Here is a 21,392-nt window from a genome sequence, read left to right on the forward strand (position 1 = left end):
AAACTGGGTTGTGCTTTCTGAGCCATCTCCTGGCTCAGCTGAGCACTTGGACAACTTCAGCTCTCCACTGGTCAGGCTGGACAGCCCTGTGACCACAGCTTGTCCCTGGAGTGTCTTTTCTTCAGGACCCCTCCTGGGTAGGAGGAGACCAGGCTTTGGAGGGTCCTCAGAGGAGATGTGTGGGACCTGAATACAGCTTTCCTGACCTGCCGCTCAGAGGAACCTGCAGGGAGGTGAGATGGGGACCCAGGACAGGCTGAGGGCAGGCAAGGGCCAGGGGCGTGCTGGAGCTTGCTGTTTTGGCTAGCAAGAACTGGTGGTTAAATTTTTAGGCATTTTGTGAGTTGGTTGTTAAACATAGCCACTGTTAAGAATTAAATTACATACACAAAATTAAATTACAGTCATGCATTGCATAATGATGTTTTGGGCAATGACAGACCACATAGATGATGGTGGTCCCATAAGATGATATGGGGCTTGTAGAGAAAGCTACATACAGCACTTGATATTGGCCTTGCAGATCAACTAGGGGGAAATGATTGATATTCAGTAATGGTGCTGGGACATTTGGTTTTCCATGTAAGAATATATACATTTTAAAATGCATCCACTAGGCTTGGTTAAGGGCACTCTATGATGTTTGCACAACAGCAAAATCACCTAATGACACATTTCTCAGAACGTGTCCTTGTTGAGTGACTCATGACTGTATATTTAAAAAGATAATAAATACTCAGAATGAAACACTTTCTGATTATTTTACTACCATCATTCATTGTAATGGATTGAATCCTGTTCCTCTTTGTCCCAAATTCATATGTTAAAGTTCTAACCCTGAGTACTTCAGAATGTGAGCTTATTTGGCGATAAGGTCTTTACAGAAGTAAGCAAGTTAATTGGCATTTATTAGCATGGGCCATAATCCAATATGACTGGTGTGCTTATAAAATGGGGGAATCGGGCAGAGACACACACACACAAGGAGGGCACCATGTGAAGGTGAAGGCAGAGATTGGAGTGAAATTTCTACAAGCCAAGCAGTGCCAAAGACGGCCAGCCAACCACCAGAAACCAGGGGAGAGGTGTGGGACAGATTCTCTTGCATAGCCCTCAGAGGCACCAACCCTGCCGACACTTTGATCTTGGACTTCTAATGTCTAGAACTGGGAGAGAATACATTTCTGATGAAGCCACCTCGTTTGTAGTCCTTTGCTGTGATCGCCATAGCAAATGAATCCCTCTGTGCTCTTGAGGTTGCCATCTGTTGCATTTGTAGAGTAGAAAGAATGGTGAGTTTCTGTGCACCTTTTCCAAATGCTGTGTTCCTTTGCTATCTTGCAATTGGCCATGGCAGAAGTATTTATGTATTACAACTTTTTTTTTTTTTTTTTTAGGTAGAGATTGGGGCGAGTCTCAGTAGGTTGCCCACGCTGGTCTTAAACTCCTGGCCTCAAGCGATCCTCGCACCTTGGCCTCCCAAAGTGTTGAGATTACAGACACTGCACCTAGTCAGAGAATATTAAAACCATGGAAATCTACAAGTGTTACAAATCAGGACTTGCTTTGTTGTTTTGTTGATTGTCTAGATAGAGTTGACAGTGGTGAAATGTTATTACGGCACATTCCATGCAATCGATGTGTCATGTCTGTAGCAGTTACATCATGAACAGCACAATTTGAAAACCATTGGATTTCAGCCAACTATTGGATTGGATTCAGCCAACTATTCAAAATCTGTGTTCAAAATCAAATTCAGCAAAGATTCCAGTATCTGAAGACTATTATCCCACTCGGCAAAAAATTGCTCACGTCATTGATGGACAAATGAGATACCGACATATCTTTGCTGTTTCCCTTTTTCCTTGTTAATGTAAATGAAAAATAGCAATATAGGTATCCAAACAACACTTAGAGAGCCAGTTGTTAATGTTTAGCAGCCCACCACTAATGTGGGGTGGAGGAGGCCAGCTCTGGCCTGTCCAGGACTGAGGGGCCCAAGGCTGCAGGGCCTGCACGGGTGGGTGGACCGACTGCCTGCCTTTCAGCTGCTCTGGGTGAACCAGTTCCAGTGTCTCCTCCCTGGGAGTGGGGTAGGGGAGCTGCCTTCCTACCCTCTACCCTGGGGGGCTTCTGTAAGGCTTCTGCTTGGTCCTTAGTGACCTCTGGCTATCAGGATCCTGTGGTGTTAGCGGCTGAATTTATTTTTCTTTTTTCTTTTCTTTTTTTTTTTGAGATGGAGTCTCTCTCTGTCGTCCAGGCTGGAATGCAGTGGCACGATCTTGGCTCACTGCATCCTCCACCTCCTAGGTTCCAGTGATTCTCCTGCCTCAGCCTCCCGAATAGCTGGGATTACAGACGTCCGCCACCACACCTGGCTAATTTTTTGTATTTTTAGTAGAGACCGGGTTTCATCATGTTGGCAGGCTGGTCTCGAACTCCTGACGTCAAGTGATCTGCCTGCCTTTGCCTCCCAAAGTGCTGGGATTTAGGCATGAGCCACTGCGCCCAGCCAGCAGTTCAATTTCTTAATGGGGAAGTAAGAGAAGAAATTAAAAATCAATGAAGTAATTAATCAAGTAATTCAATAAATATGAAGACAAATACATGTAATGAAAGGGCAATGAAGAAAGCAAACTAAAAAACAAAAGAGTGGAGATAATTATGCCTGGTCTGGCATGCAGGAGAGGCTGCTTGGCCTAGCATTGATCAATAGCCTTTATCTCATCAGAGCAGGGCTGAGTCCTTCAGCTATCCTCCTTGAAATATAAAGCGGTCCCCTCACTCCCTGTTTGAATCCACCCATGGCTTCCTGCTGCCCTGGGACTAAAACTGTACTTCCGTTTCTGTCTTCACAGCCTGGCTCTTTGCCCTCATCTCCTTTGCCTCTGTGCTCCAGTCACAATTACCAGATGCTAGTTTCTCCAACATGCTGAGGATATTCCTCACTCTGAGCCTTTGCACATGCTGTTCCTTCTGCCTGGTATGCTGAGCCCCAGGCCCGCTCTTTCCAAGGCTGGCTCCTCCTTATCCATCAGGACCTTGTTACAAACGTCACCTCCTGCAAGAAGCCTTCCCTAATTACCTGGCTAAAGTGAATTTTCTATTTCATTTCATTTTCACTCTTTTGCTGTTTAGGTTGCTTTTTAAATTGCCCTCCCATTACATGTATTTGTCTTCATATTTATTGAATTATTTGATTAATTACTTCATTGATTGTTTAATTTCTTACCTTACTTCCTCATCAAGCTATCAGCTCCATGAAGGCGGGGATGGTTTCTGGGCTCTGTCATGTATGCAGAGCCCAGCTTGAGGCCTGGCACTTGGTGGATGCTTAGGAAATGTTCGTTGAATGAATGAATAAAATACATTCACTGAGAAACTGTATGACCTAGAGATAAATCATGGACCTATGGTCCAACAGAGATATGGATTCAAGTCCTGTCACTGGCACTGATTGCTGGTGTGCTCTGGGGCAGGTTCCTAAATCTCTTTAAGCCTCAGTCTCCCTGTCTATAACCCCCTATGTAATTCCCTTCAAATGATTGTTATGGTGATTAAATAAATCAATCTATGCAGTTTTAGGAATGGGCCTGGCACAGAGAAGTGCTTGGGACTGTTAGATGTCAGTATTCTTATAAGTAAAGGGATGTGGGACTTTGGGGTTCAGGGGTTCAGGGGTTCAGAGCCTGACTTCCCATAAAAGAGGATGGGGGAACTCCAAGAGGACTTCTTAGAAGAAGGGGCACTTGAACTGGGCCATAAAGGGGGGTGGATGGCATTTCTCTAGGCAGAGATGACAGTAGGGAGATCAGGAGCCAGGAGGGATATCTGGTCCCAGAAAGAGATCTGCGGGTAGGCCAGGCCTGCTCTGGGGCTGGGAGGAGAGCCACTGGGTGCCAGGGATATGCTCAGTGTGAACTGCTTTGTTCTAGGCCACAGCCTCTGCCCCTAGTCTTGACATTTGGTTTTCACCTGTTTCCTCTGTGTAATTGACACAGCAGCTGTTGACTCTGAGGAGGCATGGGGAGGCCTGGCTGAAAATGCCCCCAGAAGAGGTGACTCAGTTGCTCCTATCTCAACCTTGGCAGAACTCAGGTAACTCAAAACACAGGGCAAACCTGGAGAGGCCCCCGATGCTATGCCAGAAAAGCTCTGCAGTGTCACGGAACACATGGAAGCGGCCTGATGCTACTGACTCATGGAGGCTTGGTGGATTGCTCTGAGTTGTTTTCGGTCACCCTCCATCTCCTTGTCTGTAAAACGGGGATAGGCACTCCTCAGAGCTGCTGGGTCAGTCAGGGGAGCCTTTCGATTGGCACAGCGTGTTTCAGAGTGGTTCTGTGTCCCCTCTGCCCCAGGTGTCTTCATGTGATTCGCTTGAAAACACAGCAGGACAGGTCCTGTCATTATCCCCATTTCACAGATGAGGAACACTGAGGCTCAGAGGAGGGCCCTGACCTGCTCAGTACCACACAGCTGGAGAGTGATAGACCCAGGGCTGGAGTCAGACCCTGGACAGTGCACAGATGGATAATCACGTATTGACAGAACTTGGGTGTGACCACAGGATACAGAGAGTGGAGAACTGATCTGATGAACTGATTGCAGGAGGAATGATAATACCATTTCCTTTCTAGAAAGCATGGTGAGGATGGTGGGGCTGATCCTAGTGCTGGCTGCAGAGCAGTGGCATGGAGACCACCTTCCAGATGTGGCCAGAATGGAGGAAAGTTTTCCTATTGTTCTAATATGAGGAGGAAATACTGCAGCCAGAATGGTTTAAAAGGTCAGTAACTTATTTTTATTTTTATTTTTTGAGACAGAGTCTCTCTGTCACCCAGGCTAGAGTACAGCAGCACAATCTCGGTTCACTGCAACCTTTGCCCCCTGGGTTCTAGTGATTCTCCTGCCTCAGGCTCCCAAGTAGCTGGGACTACAGGTGTGCACCACCATGTCCGGCTACTTTTTTGTATTTTTAGTAGAGACAGCGTTTTGCCATGTTGGCCAGGCTGGTCTCAAACTCCTGGCCTCAAGTGATGCACCCACCTCAGCTTCCCAAAGTGCTGGGATTATAGGCGTAAGCCATTTCGCACGGCCCAAAGGTTAGTAATTTAAATTCTCCTCTGGATTTTGATGTGGCAGATGTTTACTGAGCACTCAGCCACGTGCCAGCCATAGGTGGAAGCGCTTAGCATTGTCTCGTTTAGTCCTCACAACTCCATGGATAGATACTGCTATCACCTCCATTCTGCAGATGAGCAGACTGAGGCTAAGGGAGATAAACCAGCCGGTCAGTGGAGCTGGATGCCGACCCAGATGGTCTGCTCCAGAGCCCCAAGGCTCATCACGCCTCTGCTGCCTGCTCTGTGGACTGTTTGTTTTCTAAATAAATCTAAGGCCCTGGTACCCAGTAGTTGCTGTGCAAATATCAGGTTAGTGGATGCATACATGAATTAGTGAAAAATGGCCCAAATGAAATAACCTGTGAGTAGGAAGAGATTTTAGAGACCATTTAGACCTCCCTGTAGATGTGGCAAGTGTCTTATCTGCAATGCCCTAGCTGAACAACTCCTTGGCTTCCCTCTGAGACAGGTAGCTCACCCCCTGACCTTGTGGACAGCACCAGCTCTCAGAGGGAGCAGGGAGGCTGAGACTGCAGCCCTGCTGGAGCACGAGATGTCAGAGCTGGGGACCCTTCCTGCCCCTCCACACCTCCTAAGTGCCCCAAGAGGGAAGGAGTCTGCATTTCCTGAGGCCCTCCACTGAGTGGGGGTGAGGGGTGTGCAGGCTGAGACTGGCTCTATAAGGGGCCTGGAGTCCTGGTGGGAGTTCTGGAGTCAGACTGCCTGGGTGGAACCTCTGTTGTGTTCCTGAACCCCCTGTGCCCTATCTGTGAAACCCACATTATAAAGTGGCTCCCTGAGGTCAGGAGTTCTAGACCAGCCTGGCCAACGTTGTGAAACCCCATCTCTACTAAAAATACAAAAAGTAGCCAAGTGTGGTGACACAAGCCTATAATCCCAGCTACTTGGGAGAATGAGGCAGGAGAATTGCTTGAACCCAGGAGGTGGAGGCTGCAGTGAGCCAAGATTGCATCACTGCACTCCAGCCTAGGGGACAAAGTGAGACTCCATCTCAAAAAAAAAAAAAAAAAGTTGTAAAGTGGCTTCTGCCTCTTGGGGTATGGTGAGGAGTCCCTGGGCTGATCCCTGTAATGGGCCTAGCACAGTGCCTGGTTGCCAGGATTACATAATAGCTATTATTATCATCTGCGGCCACCAGACATAGAACTGGACACTCTCTGGCTCTACCCCTTCATCCCAGGGGTGCTGGGCTAGGTCCTGGATTGGTGGTGGGGAAGGAGTCCCAGAGACAAAGCCCTCACCTCACAAATGCTCCCTAGGTACCTGCTGAAGCAATTTCCTGACCCTGTCTCTTTTCTTCCCTTTATTTATTTTTTATGTTATTTCATTTATCTGAGACAGAGTTTCACTCTTGTTGCCCAGGCTGCAGTGCAATGGCACGATCTCAGCTTACTGCAACCTCCACCTCCTGGGTTCAAGTGATTCTCCTCCCTCAGCCTCCAGAGTAGCTGAGATTACAGGCATGCGCCACCACCCCTGCTACTTTTGTATTTTTAGTAGAGACAGAGTTCACCATGTTGGTCAGGCTGGTCTCGAGCTCCCGACCTCAGGTAATCCACTCGCCTCAGCCTCCCAAAGTGCTGGGATTACAGGCGTTAGCCACTGTGCCTGGCTTCTTCCCTTTACTTTTAGAAGGCAAACAAGGCAAAGGCATGTGCCCTCATTTACTAGATGATCTGAGGCACAGAGAGGTTAAGAAACCTAGCACCTAGGTGCACCTAGCAAGTGAAGGTCCCAGCCCAGGGTCTCAGGCCCAGCCCCTGCTGCTCTATCACAAGCCAGGGGCCCTGAGGCTAGACGGCATGGGGGATGGAGCATGGGTGTCAGGGGTGGAGGAGTTGCCAGCGGGTAGACAGGAAGTCACTGGGACTCCCCTGGTGTCCTTATCAGGGTAGGTGGCGTCTCTGGGGCTGTGGGGAAACCCCGGAGCCTAGAGGTCAGGCTGTCATCCCGCAGATCCCCCTTTCTCTGATACTCCGACTCCCTTCTGGTACCCCAACCCTGTCCGTACTCAAGCAGGAGACTCGTAGGGCAGAGCAGGCCTGCAGGCCCATGGTGCAGTGAAGGTGGCATCCGCTGTTGGGAATTTGCCATGGGGAACAGGGGCAAGAGGGAGCTGGGACTAGGAATGCCAGTGGGGTCTGGGCAGGTCTCCAGGAATGGATCTGGGCTGTGGCCAGCAGATACCCCTTCTTTACCACCTTGGGGAGTCAGAGAGGGCTCCAGTCCAGACCTGGCTCCAGCAGACCTGGATTCACCTCTGCTCCCATCTAACCATCTGTCCACCCATCCCTGTTTCACCTCTTGCATCTCACCTCTACCTCAGCTCCTTTCTTCAGCCATGGAATCGAGCTGGCCTCCTCCTCCTTGCTTCTTTTTTTTTTTGAGACGGAGTCTCGCTCTGTCGCCGAGGCTGGAGCGCAGTGGCCGGATCTCAGCTCACTGCAAGCTCCGCCTCCCAGGTTTATGCCATTCTCCTGCCTCAGCCTCCCGAGTAGCTGGGACTACAGGCGCCCACCACCTCGCCCGGCTAGTTTTTTGTATTTTTTTTTTTTTAGTAGAGACGAGGTTTCACTGTGTTAGCCAGGATGGTCTCGATCTCCTGACCTCGTGATCCGCCCGTCTCGCCTCCCAAAGTGCAAGCCCTGGCCTCAAGGGATATCCCAAAGGCCACTTTCCTCACCATATTCAGTCCTCACGTGTCCCTTCCCAGAGAGCATCTAAGCTGCCCCACCCCACCTCCATCACTCTTTCCCCTTTCCTGGTTTAATTTTGCTCCATAAGTCTTACCACTGGATTTATTTGTTTATTTATTTGAGACTGAGTCTCACTCTGTCACCCAAGCTGGAGTGCAGTGTCACAATCTTAGCTCACTGCAACCTCCTCCTCCCGGGCTCAAGCAATTCTCCTGCCTTAGCCACCTGAGTAGCTGGGACTACAGGTGTGTGCCACCATGCCTGGCTAATTTTTGGTGTTTTTAGTAGATACAGGGTTTCACCATGTTGGCCAGGCTGGTCTCGAACTCCTGACCTCAGGTGATCTGCCTGCCTCAGCCTCCCAAAGTGCTGGGATTATAGGTGTGAGCCACTGCACCCCACTGCCACTGGATATATTTAATACTTATTTGCTTATTCATTTCTTGTATCTCTGCCCACAGTTCTGAGGGCAGAGGTTTCTGTGTTTTCTTGGCTGCAGGATCCCCCATGCCTGGCACAGGGCCTGGTGCACAGCAGGCCCTCAATAGACACTCGCTGAAGGCCTGGTGCATCCCCTGCCTGTCCGCACTTCCATCCATCCACTGTCTATGCTTTCTTCCCACACTTCTTCACCCATCAATCACCCAGAATTTCTCAATCCCAGGCCCTGTGCTGGTTCTCGGGTTTGGTGCGCTAGCAGGGCACACAGATCAGGAAAGAAAGAATTCCCACACTTAGGGGTTGGTCCCAGTTGAGGGGGAGCCTGGGGGACTGTGGGAGAAGCAGTGGGCTGAGGGGAGGTGAGGGAAGGTTCCATTTAGGTGCATGCAGCACCTCGCACCAGCTGTGACCCACAGTGGCACCTGATAGAGACTTTGTAGAATAAATCAGCCATTGCCCGGATGGCTTTTAGAAGGGGTGGCAGGGCTCAGACGGTGTTCTCAATGTTGGGGATGTGACGTAGGAATCAGAAAGCATCTGGAGGAGGGGTGCCTGGGTGTGAGAGCTTGAGAAACTTCCCCTGGAGAATTGCCGGACTGAGACAAGGAGTGAAGGGTGGGGCAGGGGCTAGGGAGGCAGGGTTAGGGGTGAGTGGGCCAGGGCCTGCCTGGAGGACTCCACTCAGCACCGTCCCAGGACGCCTGGAGCAGTGGCCGCTGAGCTCTTTCCAGGAAGAGGCTTCCATCCCTGCCCCTTTTTCTACCTCAGTTCTCCCTTTGTCCGGTGTCCTGCAGGAGCCTGGACACTCAGAGAGCAGAACAAGTAGGACTCCCCATCCCCCTCACTTCCCGCCTCCTGACCCCACCCTGCTGGCTGGGGCCTGTTTTTATTACAGGCAGGTGAGTCTGGGCCCAGGATTCCAGGCGGGGCCTGGACTGAGGGAGGAGGTAGGAAGAAACTCACAAAGAGTTGGCAGATTATGGATGGAGGGCAGCATCTCCCAACACCCTGGGCAGCCTCTGAGACCCAGAAACACCCAAGGACGCCCCCAGGCTCATCCAGCAGCCTCTGCTTCCCAGAAAAGAGGCGCTGAAGTCCATGGAGAGGTGAGGGGTGGGGGGACTCAGCACCTAAGGGCCAGGTTGGCCCCTGCAAGGACACCTGGGAACAAGAGAGGGTGGCAGCTGCAGTGACTGTGGGGCAGCCGGAAATGGAACGAGACAGGCAGGCGGAGCCTCACCTGGGGCTGCCCGCCAGCCCAGACAAGCTCAGACTGGGTGCCTTTGGCCCTGGGAGGAGGTGGAAGGGGAGGAGCAGGCCACACAGGCATAGGCCGGTGAGGGACCTGCCCAGACCTGGAGGTAAGAGATGGGTGGGGGACAGGAGTGGGAAAGATAAGTGGGGTGCCGCTGCCAGCCTGTCCCCTTGACCTTGGCCATCCCTCAGGTCTAGTTCAATGCCCTGAGGGTCCCGATGCGTCTGGCCTGGCCCTTGGCCTGTTCAGGGTACTAGGCGTCTCTCAGTGGAGGCCCTGGCTGTTCTGGGGTTACCCCTTGCAGTGCACAGCGTGACTGGGCATGCTGGCATAGTGGTCATCCTGGCACCGGGAAGCTGGCAGGTGTGAGGTGTGTTCCCGGTGTCCAGAGGAGGACACTGCAGGACACAGGGCAAGGGTGACGCTGTGGAGCCTGAGCGTGGACGGGAGGCGGGCGGCAGGACCTGAAGCCTCCTGCCTGCTTTCTGCAGCGCCCTGAGCAGCTTCCTGTTGGGATCGCACAGAAACTGGTTTGGGAGCAGGTTGGCCCAGGTTGTTTGACTTTTGACGGGGGAAGAAGGCAGCCTCCCCTGGCGAGCCAAGTGGAAGGAACGGGGTGCAGGCCTGGGGGTGTGCCTGGCCAGTGGCCAGCAGAGGGTCCCCCTGCTCCCCCTAGTTCCCCGCACCCAGCAGCACAGCCCTCCCTGCCCTGGCTGCAAGAGGCAGGAGGAGAACTTCAAACGGTCCCTCCCTCCACCGGCTGCTTGTCTTCTCTGGGCCAGGCCCCTCGATGGTGGCTGAGGACTCTTTGGAACAGGGAACTGTCTTGGAAGAAGGGGCCCGGCCCTGCCACTGCCTCCTGTGGGACCCTGGGCCAGGCTTCCCTTCCCTCCAGGCCTGTTTCCCTGTCTGTTCCATGAAGGAGAGGCAGGGGCACTGGTCTGTAAACCCATAAGCTGCAGCAGTAGGCCCCTCCCCTGGTCTCACGGGCCACACGCGCCAGCCAGCCAGAGGTGGGTGTCTGGAGTTGCGGGTGGGGTGCTGGCACCGTGCCTTCTCTACCAACTTGGCTCCCTGGGGCGTGTGGGCAGCAAATGGGCCCCCCACATTCCCTCTGTTAATTAGGCAGCGCCTGCTAATGAGTGGCTATCATCATTGCTCCATTACGCCTTCTGAGCCATCTGTGCCTCAGCACTTAGGGGGAGACCCCAGGGGCTCCTGGCTGCTGGGCACAGGCACATGCAGAAGGCGGCATTTCTGGGATGTGTTGGGGGGCTGGGCGCTCCGTGGGCTTTCCACAAAGTAGTTTCAACTGCAGCTCTTCATTTTAACAAGAGAGAAGTGGTGGCAGTCCTGGTGTCCAGGTGAGGAAACAGTGGCGCCCTCTTTATGATTCTCCCAGTGGGAGGTCTCTTGTAGCCAACACCTTAACGCATTCTGTGCTGGGCACTGATGGGGTGTGTGTATGTGTGTAGGGAATTGGGGGTGGAGGTGGGGTGCACAGGGAGATCAAAGCTGACATCCAGGAACACTGTGGCATTGAGCGAGGTGATACACGGTCCTCTCGAGATGGACCAAGTCCTGCCATCTTTGCACACTGCCGTGCCGCCTTGTGGGTAGTCACTAAACCTCTCTGGGTCTTATTTGGCTCCCTTGGCACAGGAGCGATGATGCCTCACTGCCTGACGAGAGGCACCTGACCCAGGCCTGGCATCCAAGCAGCTGCCACTCACACCTCACAGGCCAGGGCCAAGGATGCTGCTGATGCAAGAGGCACAATTTTAGAGGCAAGAGCAGCAACTGGGATGGTCTTGAGGTAAGGGGTCTTGCTGACCCCATGCCAAGGCTGGGACCCCTAGTTCAGGAAGAGAGGCTTCTACAGAGGAGTCAAATTCTCCACTGGGGGAATTTGGATTTTAAAAGAGAACCCAAGCTGGGCGTGGTGGCCCACCTGTAATCCCAGCTCCTCTTGAGGCTGAGGTGGGAGGATCATGTGAGCCCAGGCTTTTGAGGCTGCAGGGAGCTCTGATTGCACCACTGCACTCCAGCCTGGGTGATAGAGCAGGATCCCATCTAAAAAAAAAAGAGAGAGAGAGAGAGTGGGGAGTTCATGCTAAACCAAACATACAGCAGTGGCAGTGACAGGTTCTCTAAGATAGGTGGATATCCCCATTTTACACATGAGAATGCTGAGGCACAGAAAGGTCAAATTTGCTGCAAAATCTCACGGTTGGCTATTCGGAGGGCTTTAGGGTGACGCTGGTAGCATCTAGGTGGAGTGATGGGCAGTTTGGAGCCTCCCAACCACTGGCGCTCCTCCAGACAAGGCTGCTCTAGCTGGGCGCCAGGCAGGGATCCTCCCAGGAGCCACACTCAGAGGAGGGGCTGTGCTTCTGGCTCCAATCCCCTGAGCTGCAAAGGACACTGTGACATCCAGGGATGTGTAGTCTCACCCAAGAACCCAGACTTCTGGACGCCCAGCCGTGCACACTGCAAGAGGGGCCCAGGCTGGCAGGCATATGATTGGGTGAGGAAAAGGTTTGTTAGAGGTGGCCCAACCTTGCTCTGGGCTCAGGGGCTTCTGAAGGCTGGGAGCAGGGGTATGGCCAGAATGACCTATTCTGGATGGATCCAACCTTCCTGCCAAGTGCTCTTGGGAGGTAGGCAAAAGGTCAGACATTCCGTCATGCTTAGGAAGAGGGGGTGGCCATGCAGCCTACCTTCTATCTCGGGCAGCGGGGCACCCAGGCGTGCCTTCCCCGCTGGGGAGGTCAACAGACGGGGGTGGGCCTTGGAGGCCCAGCCAGCCTGAACCCTAAGGAACTGCATTCTGCAGTGGCCCCTTCCCGGCAGGGCAGGGACAGGGTGACCCTGGGGGAGGGAGAACGTCTGCCTGCATCAGGCTCAAGGCCATTTTTTGTTGGCAGGTGGTCAAGATGCCATTGGAACCAAGAAGTGGGTATGGAAGGGAAAAGCAGGACTGAAATAAGGCAGCTCTAACCCTGTGTGACCTGTCAGCCCCTTTCCCTCTCTGAGTCTCAGTCTTCTCCTCTCACAAATGGGGCAAATCCTCCTTGACAGAGTTGTGGGGGAAAATGCAAGTCACCTGCCTAGCACAGTATAAGTGTTCAACAAAGGTCCACCTGCTCCAAGTCTGGAACCTTCTGGGGGGTGGGGTGGATAGAGGCCAGTGCTGTAGCCAGGTGTGGACACAGGAGCCTGACTGGCATCCGGGCAGTGCCTCCTCCCTGACCACAAGCTCCAGCGCTTTTGAAACCAGATGCAGGTTAAATATGGACAGGGCACCTGCCCAGGCTCCACTCACCAAGGGAGCCAGCTAGATGGAGTCTGTCCTTGGAGCTCCAAATAAGGTATCAGAAAATAGGCTTGGACCTGGGCACGCTCGCCCCTCCTGTGTGCCCAGCCTTTCATTCTATCATCTGAACTGGCACCAACCTCTTGCATCCCAAGGCTAGACCTGAAGCGCCATTAGATTTGTCCCATTTTAGCTGTGAGGATGACCTTGCTTCCCCCGCATCTCGGCTAGGCCAGGCTCCCTGCTCTTTCCCTGACTGGGGGATGGGCAGTGGGTGGGGGAGGCAGGCCTAGGGAACCAGACACACAGCTCCCTTTGTGAAGGAGGCTGAGTCACATGTGCAACGCAATCCCTGTCGGGCCCCGGGGCGGGTGTGATGGGAGATGGCGTTATCATGGGACTGTGGGTACCCCCACGTCTGTGTCCCGGAGGCTTTCCCACAGGAGATAGCAGGGAGATGGCTGGGAACACTGGCCGCCAAACACATGGTCTGAGCTCAGGTCCTGATTCTGTTGCCGACTTGCTGCAAAGCTTTGGGAAGGTCCTCCGTCTGAGCCTCAGTTTTCATCTCTGTTAAATGGGAATGATCATCACTGTTTTGTGGAGGAGGTAGTAGATGTGAAAGGGTTCTGCAAGCTGCAAATGGTGGAGTGCTGGGCCTTTGGCATTCATGTGGGCTTTATGATAATAATAATGATGTTGGCCAAGATTTATTGAGCACCTACTGTGTGCCAGGCATTGTGCTCAATGATTTACACGGTCACTCAGCTTGCAAGGGGAGAAGCCTGGATGTGAACAGCTCTTGTCTAAAAATACCCACCTCTGAGGCTGGGCGCAGTGGCTCATACCTGTAATCCCAGCACTTTGGGAGGCCAAGGTGGGAGGATTGCTTGAGCCCAGGAGTTCAAGACTAGTGTGGGCAATGTAGCAAGACCTTGTCTCTCCAAAAAATACAAAAGTTAGCCTGGTGTGGTGGAACATGCCTATAGTCCCAGCTACTTGGGAAGTTGAGGTGGGAGGATCGTTTCAGCCCAGGAGATTAAGGCTGTAGAGAGCTATGATTGCATCACTACATTCCAGCAAGGGCAACAGAGCGAGACCCTGTCTCGAAAACAAACAAAAAACCCACTTCTGAGCTGGCAGTGGTTGCTGATGGCCATTTGCACAGGTGGGGACAGCTTTTCACTCTTTGCTATGCTGGTTCCCACTAAATGCTGTTGCTCTGGCTGGAAGGTTAGAGGTAGAACAAGGGGCTGAAGACCTCCTCCTAACCCTCCCAGCCTTACCATGTCTTCCTACTCCCCCAGGCCTCAGTCACAGCAGACAATAAGGATGCCCTAACCTCTTATCCCTGTCCTGAGGCTGTCATGTTCTTGGAGATCTCCTACCTCCCTGGCAGCCCCCTCTCTGCCTCCTTTGCAGGCCACTCTGAATGACAGTGTCCTGGCCAATGCATCAGGGTGCCCATTGTCTGCCAGGCCTGGGCTGTAAGATTTACGCATGTGGCCTCATTTAGTTGCCCCAATAGGAGGTGCTATTTTGGTCCCCACTTGGCAGGCGAGGAGATAAATGGATGGAGAGATGCTTGCCCAAGTCATCCAGCTGGCCCGCTGGGAGTAGGGGCCAGCTGGCCTGAACCCAGAGTCTGTGATCAGAGACTCCGGGCTCAGAGAGGGGGCAGCAGCATTGCCCCCTCTCCTCTGTCCCTCAAATGAAGGGCTTCCTGCACCTTCAGCTTTCTGCTCTGTTATAGAAAGGCATGGGTACCTCCCTGTACCTCGATTCCCCTTCTGTAAAGTGGGGATAGACTGTTGTGAAAACCAAAGGAGAAGATGAAGTGCCTAACAGGGGACAGATCCCTGGTGTCCTGTGTTTGGTTACAGCCCACACACCTGGAGGCCCAGCCAGGTCCAAGCTGTGCGATCTTGGCTAAGTTACTTCATGTCTCTGACCATCTCTAACATACAAGTGGTACCCAGCCCACAGGGTTGTGTGGATAAAATGAGAATGATCTGCATAAGCAGAGCATCTGACACCATAAAACCTCCAGACATAGCAGGTTATTATTAGTCCTGTTATCAGCACTCATAACAGATAGTGTTGTGTTTAATAATTCATTGAATTTCTCCCCGTTTACTCCCAGAGACCCCCTGGATGCTGAATACCAACTCTGGGTATCACTGTGATGACAGCCAGGCTTGTCTCCCTAGCCAGACTCAGAGCTGGGGCCTGCTTCCTCACCTGCCTGCCCCTAGCTCCTAGTAGGTCTCTGCAAAGCCAGATGGTGAGAGAGGCAGGCAGAGCTGGGCAGCCAACTCCTGCCCAGCCAGGCGACCCCACAGGCCTCTCCTATGTGGCCAGAGTGGCAGCTGGCTCTGCACTCTCTTCAGCCATCTGCAGAGAGAGTGGTGCCTTCAACTCTCCATCTGTGCTCTTCTCGTTGGCACCCTCTGTGGGGTGTGTGTGTGGTGGTGGGGCGGGGGGGACAGCTGCCCTGTGGGCTTGGTCCCTGGGGAACAGCTGAGGCTGCCCCGGTTACCAATTGATCGGGCCCTGAAAGACTGAACTTGGGGAAACTGAGGCAGAGGTGGTGGTATGTCAGGGACTCCCCATCCTCTGCTGGATAACTCGTCCTGCCTTGTTAGTAGGCCCCCCAGTTTAGGCTGGTCCCTGCTGCTTTGGCAATAAGGGAGCTCCCACTTCAGCCCCAGGAGGGAGCAGAGGGCCTGACATGGGCCCAGTGCTCATGGTGCCTCCCTGCCCCAGGCATTGGCCCACAGCATGGACTGGGGGCTGTGAATGTGGGGAGCACAGTGCTGTTTTCTGGAAGCTCTCACCTTGTGGCCTCCCTGGACCTCACAGGGTGGCTTTGTGGCCCTTCCTTTCTGCAGCTTGATTTCAGGCGGGTAGGTGAGGAGTGCAGTTCAGCTGCGACAGCCCCGGCTCCCAGGCTGCCTGAGACGTTCCATTCATTCTTCCTCCACGTGGCATTGGGAAGCTTTTCCAGGCCCCCTCGTTTAGAAGGCAGATCTCTGCCGGAGAGAAGGAATCTCAAGTTCCCCAAGCATCCACGTGTCCAGGCCCCAGGCTGAGGCCTGGGGAGCCGGATTGCTGAGTGGTTAGGAGACCTGGCTATGGAGCCATCCCAACTCGGGCACCTCCCTGCTGTGTGATCTTGGGCAGGTTCATTCTCATCTCTGAGCTGCATGTCTCTGCCTTAAGCTCCCTCTACTTCATCACCACATTCACAGGGAGTATTTATTGAGGGCTTGGCAAGTAGCGGGCAGCGGCGCTAGTCTGAGCAGCAGGTTTGACTTCTCTCCACTGCCAGGGGCGCTCTGGAGCTGGAATGCAGACGGTGATCAGCGAGTGTAATTACTGTTGTTGTCACCACTCACCCTTCTGACACTGTAAAATCCTCCCAGCATGTCTGACTGAGGAATCATCTATCCTCATTGCTTGGAGGAGGGCAGATGGGAGCCTCTGCAGGGAGTGTGAGTTATCCAAAGCCTCTTGACTTGAGAAGGGCGCTGAACCCCAGCAGCAGGAGGCACTGCTGACAGATGAATGACCAGAAAGGGGATGGGGCATGGCCCATTTCCACTCTCTGAGCTTTTGGGGCCATTGGGAATGGCTCTTCAACCAGGCCTCGGTTTCCCCTTTGGCTCAGCAGATGGATTAAAGGAGGCCATTTCCAGAAGCCCCTGGGGTCTCAGAGTCCAAAATGACTTGGGATATTGAAACTGCGGGTGCTTGAGGAGCACTGAGAGGGGAGACGGGTCACCCCCGAGAGGGGACGTGGGTCAGCCGGTCCGTCGTGCGTGGCCTGGCTGGCTTCCTGCCTGGCTGCCTGTCTCCCACTCCCTCCTGACTGCCTTCCGCTCTGCTGGTCAGCACTGGCTCCCGTCGGCTGCCAAGGAGGCTGGACTCTCCTTCAGGAAAGGGCAGTTGTTGCCCTGACCTGGGGGGTGGGTGGACAGCATCCAAGGACCCTGTTGCCATGGCAACCCTGGCCGCTCTGTGGGAACTTTGGGGATATTGGCCCTGGGAAGCCACAGATGGAGGCTGAGGAAGCAGAGTGATCCCCGGTCCCTGCCTGTCCCTGAAGTCTGTCTGCCTGGATGAGGGGTGAGGCTGAGGTGCCCCCTTGCCCGGCGCTGAGTCATGGGCATCCCCCAGGGTCACTGCCTCAGCGCTCTCAGCCCTGCCCCCTCCTGGTCTCCCTCTGAGAAATCCATGACTCACATATATCCTCCGTCATCCCCAGTCAAGCTCAGGGAGGAGGGAGGAGCCCAGCTGGGGCAGGAGGGGGGTGTCTCCCCACCAAACACACCCGGTCCCTCCCTCTCCGCACTAGCTGCCTGCCCTGCCCTGCCGTAGGAGATGGGCTGGGAGCCTCCCACACTCTCCAGCTCACTCGGCAGGCAGCGGGGACCAGGGCTGGCAGGTTAAGCCTCTGGGGGTGGATCCTGAAAGGTGGTCCAGCCGCCTGGCCCTGCGTGGGACCTTCCTTCTGCCTGGCAGCAGGTACCCAAACACGGGCTGGACAGCAGGTGGGAAGAGGAATAGTGTGTGAGTGTGAGTGTGGGTGTGTGCATCCATGCACGGGTGGCTGTTGGGCAGTGGGTAGGGGTGGTGGGGAAATGGGGAAATGGGGGGAGGTCTTGGTATCTTGGTGGGATCTAGCCCAGATCAGCATGGATGTGGGGGGTCTCTAGAGTGAGGGTGGACCCACAGGGAGATGCCTGGGAAAGGGCTGGGGCCCAAGGGGAGTAGCACCTCCCGGGGCTCCCAGGCATTTCATAGCAGGGGAAACTGAGGCTCAGAGTGGTGCAGTCACTGGGCCCAGCAAGCTGGGGTCTGCTCTCTGGGCTGTGAGATCAGTGGTCCCACCACACAGGTGGGAGAACCGAGGCTCTGGGAGGGCAGGTGGCTTGCCCAGGGTCACCTAGCACATCCAGGGATAGAAAGCCGGGGGCCAGGCTCAGGGAGGAGGGGGAACTTGAGGGGACTCCTGAGGGCAGCTTTCCTGCAGCTGCCCCTGGGGCTGGGTCCGGGGTCCCCACTAAGCTAGGGACAGCTGTGCTCTTCATCACCAAGGCCAGCTTTGGGAGGAGGTGGCCCCTCAGGGTCTCTGAACATGGGGCACCTGGGTGAGAGTGCTGGAACCGGTGACACGCAGACGGGAAGCGCAGGCTGCGGGCTGAACACCCTGTGGGTTGCCACCAGACCTCAGGACTCTGGCTGCCTGGGACTGATAGGACTTCCCACTGGTCCCCGCGGGGGCTGGGGGTGTGTAGGAAACCGATGGTTCCTGTCCTCCCCCATCCCCCACTCACCTCCGCTGTGTGGTAGAGTTGGGGGGTCTCCCAGCGCCCCACCGGGAGGGGCCTGGTGCTCATTTTACTGAGTGGGGAGGAGAGGATGGGCCAAGGCAGGGCCGTCCCACTCCCCACCAATGTGGAGCAGCTATGGCCTGGAGTCCACAGGCTGGGTAGAAATAGCCTTTGTGGCTCTTTCAGCGGACCAAGGAAGTTATTTATAGAAGCATTTATTGAGCGCTTACTGTGCGCTCTGTACTCTGTTGGGGACATGGCCGTGAGCAAGGCGAATAAGGTATCTCAGAGCTCGTGAGTGGCCCAGACCCCAGAGCCAAGCCCCCCGCCCCTCCCAGAGGGTAGCCCCAGGCAGCCCGTTGGCTCCTTGGGGTCAGAGACTGTGTGAGAAGGAGCATATCTGGGCTTTAATAACCATGGGCTGCCAAGTTGGCTCCCCAGAGCCCAGGCAGGGTCCTGTTGGGCTCTTTTCTGCCGATGTCCAGGTGTGGAATGAGCTCTTAGGGCCAGACCTGACCCCTTCTTTGCTGCAGGGACCCGAGATATGGAGCCACCGTGGTCACGGCATCACTGTGGTCTCCTTGCCCTTCCTCTCCTCTGGCCTCAGGAGCTCGGCTGTTAAATGGGTAGGTAGGGGTGATCACAGCTGCCCTGGCTCCTGTAAGCCTGGGGCTTGGCTCTGAGAGTGCCGGGTGATGGAGAACACAGCTCCAGGTGTGATCTGTGACGGACAGGCTGTGTCCCCACCTGGGCCACTGGGCAAGGGCCAGTCAGCCTGGCATGACACTTCCTTTTGTCAGGGACACAAACAAACAAAACCGTTAGGAGGTGAAATGGAGGCATGAGATAAACTCGCTAACCGGAGGCCCAGAGAAGGGGAAGAGGACCAGGGAGGCTCTGTGGAAGGCACTTAGGCTGGGCTTGGGAGAAGGTGGGAGGGGAAGGAGCTGATATCTGTATGAGCACTGCAGGGGGAGTCCTAGTGGAGGAAACTAAGTAGGAAAACATTTGGGGAATGATACAAGCTGAGGACCATGGGGAAGGTGTTACCGGGCCCCTGGCATGGGTCATTTCATGGGACTTGATGAGCCAGGCCAGCAGGTCCCAGTCTGCTCTGTGGGGGGAAGGGAGGCAGGAGGACTCACCAGGTGGGTGCTGTGTGGGGCTGGGGGCCCAGGCTACAAACCCAGCAGGACGGGGAGGGGCAGGATAGGTGTGCAGTGTGAGGTTGGCCAGGCAGTCCCAGTCTCTTGCTGCTGGGTTAAGGCTGAAGCTTGGGGGCAGCTTCACGTATGAGGGAGATGAGGTGGAGGTGGCACCCTGTCGAGGGGAAGGGCAGGAGAGAGGTGGCAGAACTGCGGCAGGGTTGGTGTGGGGGGTGGCCTCCTGGCAAGGCCCAGCATGACAAAGGCAGGTGCGGGGAGTGGGCAGAACAGCCGTGGAGGTGCCACTGCGGACTGTGCTCCAGCCGGACTGGGATGCGGGTTCCGCCATCCTGTGCAGAAGCTGTGTACAGGTGGGACCTGGGGGGCTGTGCTGTCTCAGGGATGCGGGATGGGTTTCCATGTGGTAGGGCTCCCAGGGAGGCCACGGAGGAGGCCGTGGAGAAGTTGGGTGGAAGTAGGGAGGAGAGGGAAGCGTGACAACAGAGCCCCAAACCCCAGCACCACCTCCTCCCCCCAGACAGGAGCCTGAGCAGGGCTCAGCCCCTGTCCCCATGCTGGGGGTGGCCCTGTGGACCCCGCCTTCTGACTCACAGCAGATGGGGGCATCATGTGAGCAAACCCAGCAGTCGGGGGTGATCAGACGCAGCAACCGGGCAGATGGCAAGTGGGGGGCAGGGCGGGCTGGCACAAAGGGGTCTCTCAAACCGGGTGGGGCGGGGCCCTGGCACGGCCTCAGCCTCCCAGGCCTGCTTTCTCCTGAGCCGTCACTCGGCTGAGACCCTGCCCCTCCTCCTGTCTCTGGTGCTCCATCTGGGGCGCCTTGAAGCCCCCAGGGGAGCCCTGTAGATTCTGGGCTTAGGCCTGGACTGCTGGGTAGAGGGGCCAAGGGTTGGGGAGGAGGAAGGCACACACATTTTCTGACCACTGCCTCGTGCTAGCCTGCCCTGGCAGGAGGTCGGCTAAGCCCCAAACTCTCCCTGATTCCCCGATGGCTGAGCCTGGACGGGAGCAATCCCGGACCTTCCCCGACGTCAGACTCTACCAGGCCTTGGGCTCAGTGCCTTGCACACGACACCCACTTTTCAGATGAGGACACTGAGGCAAGGGAGGCAAACCCACATCTCTGGGGATCCAGAATGTGGGCTCTTGTGTCTTGGTGGAGAGGAGGCTCCTCAGCCAGCCGGGCACATGTCTTGAACCCCGCCCCTGCCACTGCCAAATCCGCACACCTGTAGGGACACCCTTACAGACAGCAGGGGTGGCTTGCCCAGGGAGAATCTCGGCTTTGTTTCTCTCTGGTTGTGTGAACGTGGGCCTGTGCCTCAGTTTCCTCATCTGTAAACTGTGGATTACAGTCACATCTACTCCAGAGGCTGTTATGAGCATGAAGAGAGTTGATATAGGAAAGCATATGGGACAGTGCATTTCCCATATGTGGGAATGTTAAGCCTTTTTTATTACCTCTCCCATTGAACAGATGGGTGTATTGAGGCCCAGAGATAACCTGTAATAACTGTGAGCACTTCTCCCTGTCCCCGCTATTACTGGGAGAGCTGTGGCCACCTGGACACCAGTGGCGCTCACTCACCCACCTCTAGCCTGACTTGTGCTTTGGTAAGGAGGCCAGTGTGGTGGACGTCGGGCTCCCAAGCTGGCGCCTGCGCAGGCTCAGGCAGTTTGTGGTATGCTTGGCAGTTCCAGGCAGAGATAAAAGCTCAGCCCTGGAGGAGCTGGCATGGTTCCGGGCACCAGTGGACGGGCCTCTCTGCATTAGTGGGAGATGGCCTGGCGGTGGGGAGACGGCCTCACTGTCCAAGAGCCAGCCCAGCCCCGGTGGCCTGAAAAGTTCTGTGGTGAATGGCTCTGGTTTGGCTTCCCAGACTCAGGGCCACTTACACCAACTCCAAAACAAGAAACAGTGAGATGGAGAGCTGCCTCTGCCACCTCCCAGGCCCTCTCCCCTCCCGTTCCCAGGTCTCTGTCCTCCTCCCAGTACCCCAGCCTGGATGCTGAAGGCCCACGGAGGAAAACTGAC

The 21,392-nt window shown here is 54.9% G+C and overlaps 1 protein-coding gene across 12 annotated transcripts in view; it reads left to right on the forward strand.

Moving 5' to 3' along the window:
• The first annotated feature begins 9,221 nt into the window (after nt 1–9,221).
• Nucleotides 9,222–21,392, forward strand: part of ADGRG1 (adhesion G protein-coupled receptor G1) — a 43,348-nt gene continuing 31,177 nt past the window's right edge. For 2 of the 12 annotated variants that reach the window (XM_017878881.1, XM_017878882.1), the window contains exon 1: nt 16,807–17,382. The gene's annotated coding sequence lies outside the window, so the exon portion shown is untranslated. Of the gene's footprint in view, nt 9,391–9,506; nt 9,646–16,806; nt 17,409–21,392 lie in introns of those variants that run through there. The other 10 variants (XM_017878871.1, XM_017878878.1, XM_017878876.1 and 7 more) reach the window with 10 other exon arrangements.

Source organism: Rhinopithecus bieti, unplaced genomic scaffold (genome assembly GCF_001698545.2).
Source record: "Rhinopithecus bieti isolate Rb0 unplaced genomic scaffold, ASM169854v2 scaffold_11161, whole genome shotgun sequence".
NCBI lineage: Eukaryota > Metazoa > Chordata > Mammalia > Primates > Cercopithecidae > Rhinopithecus > Rhinopithecus bieti.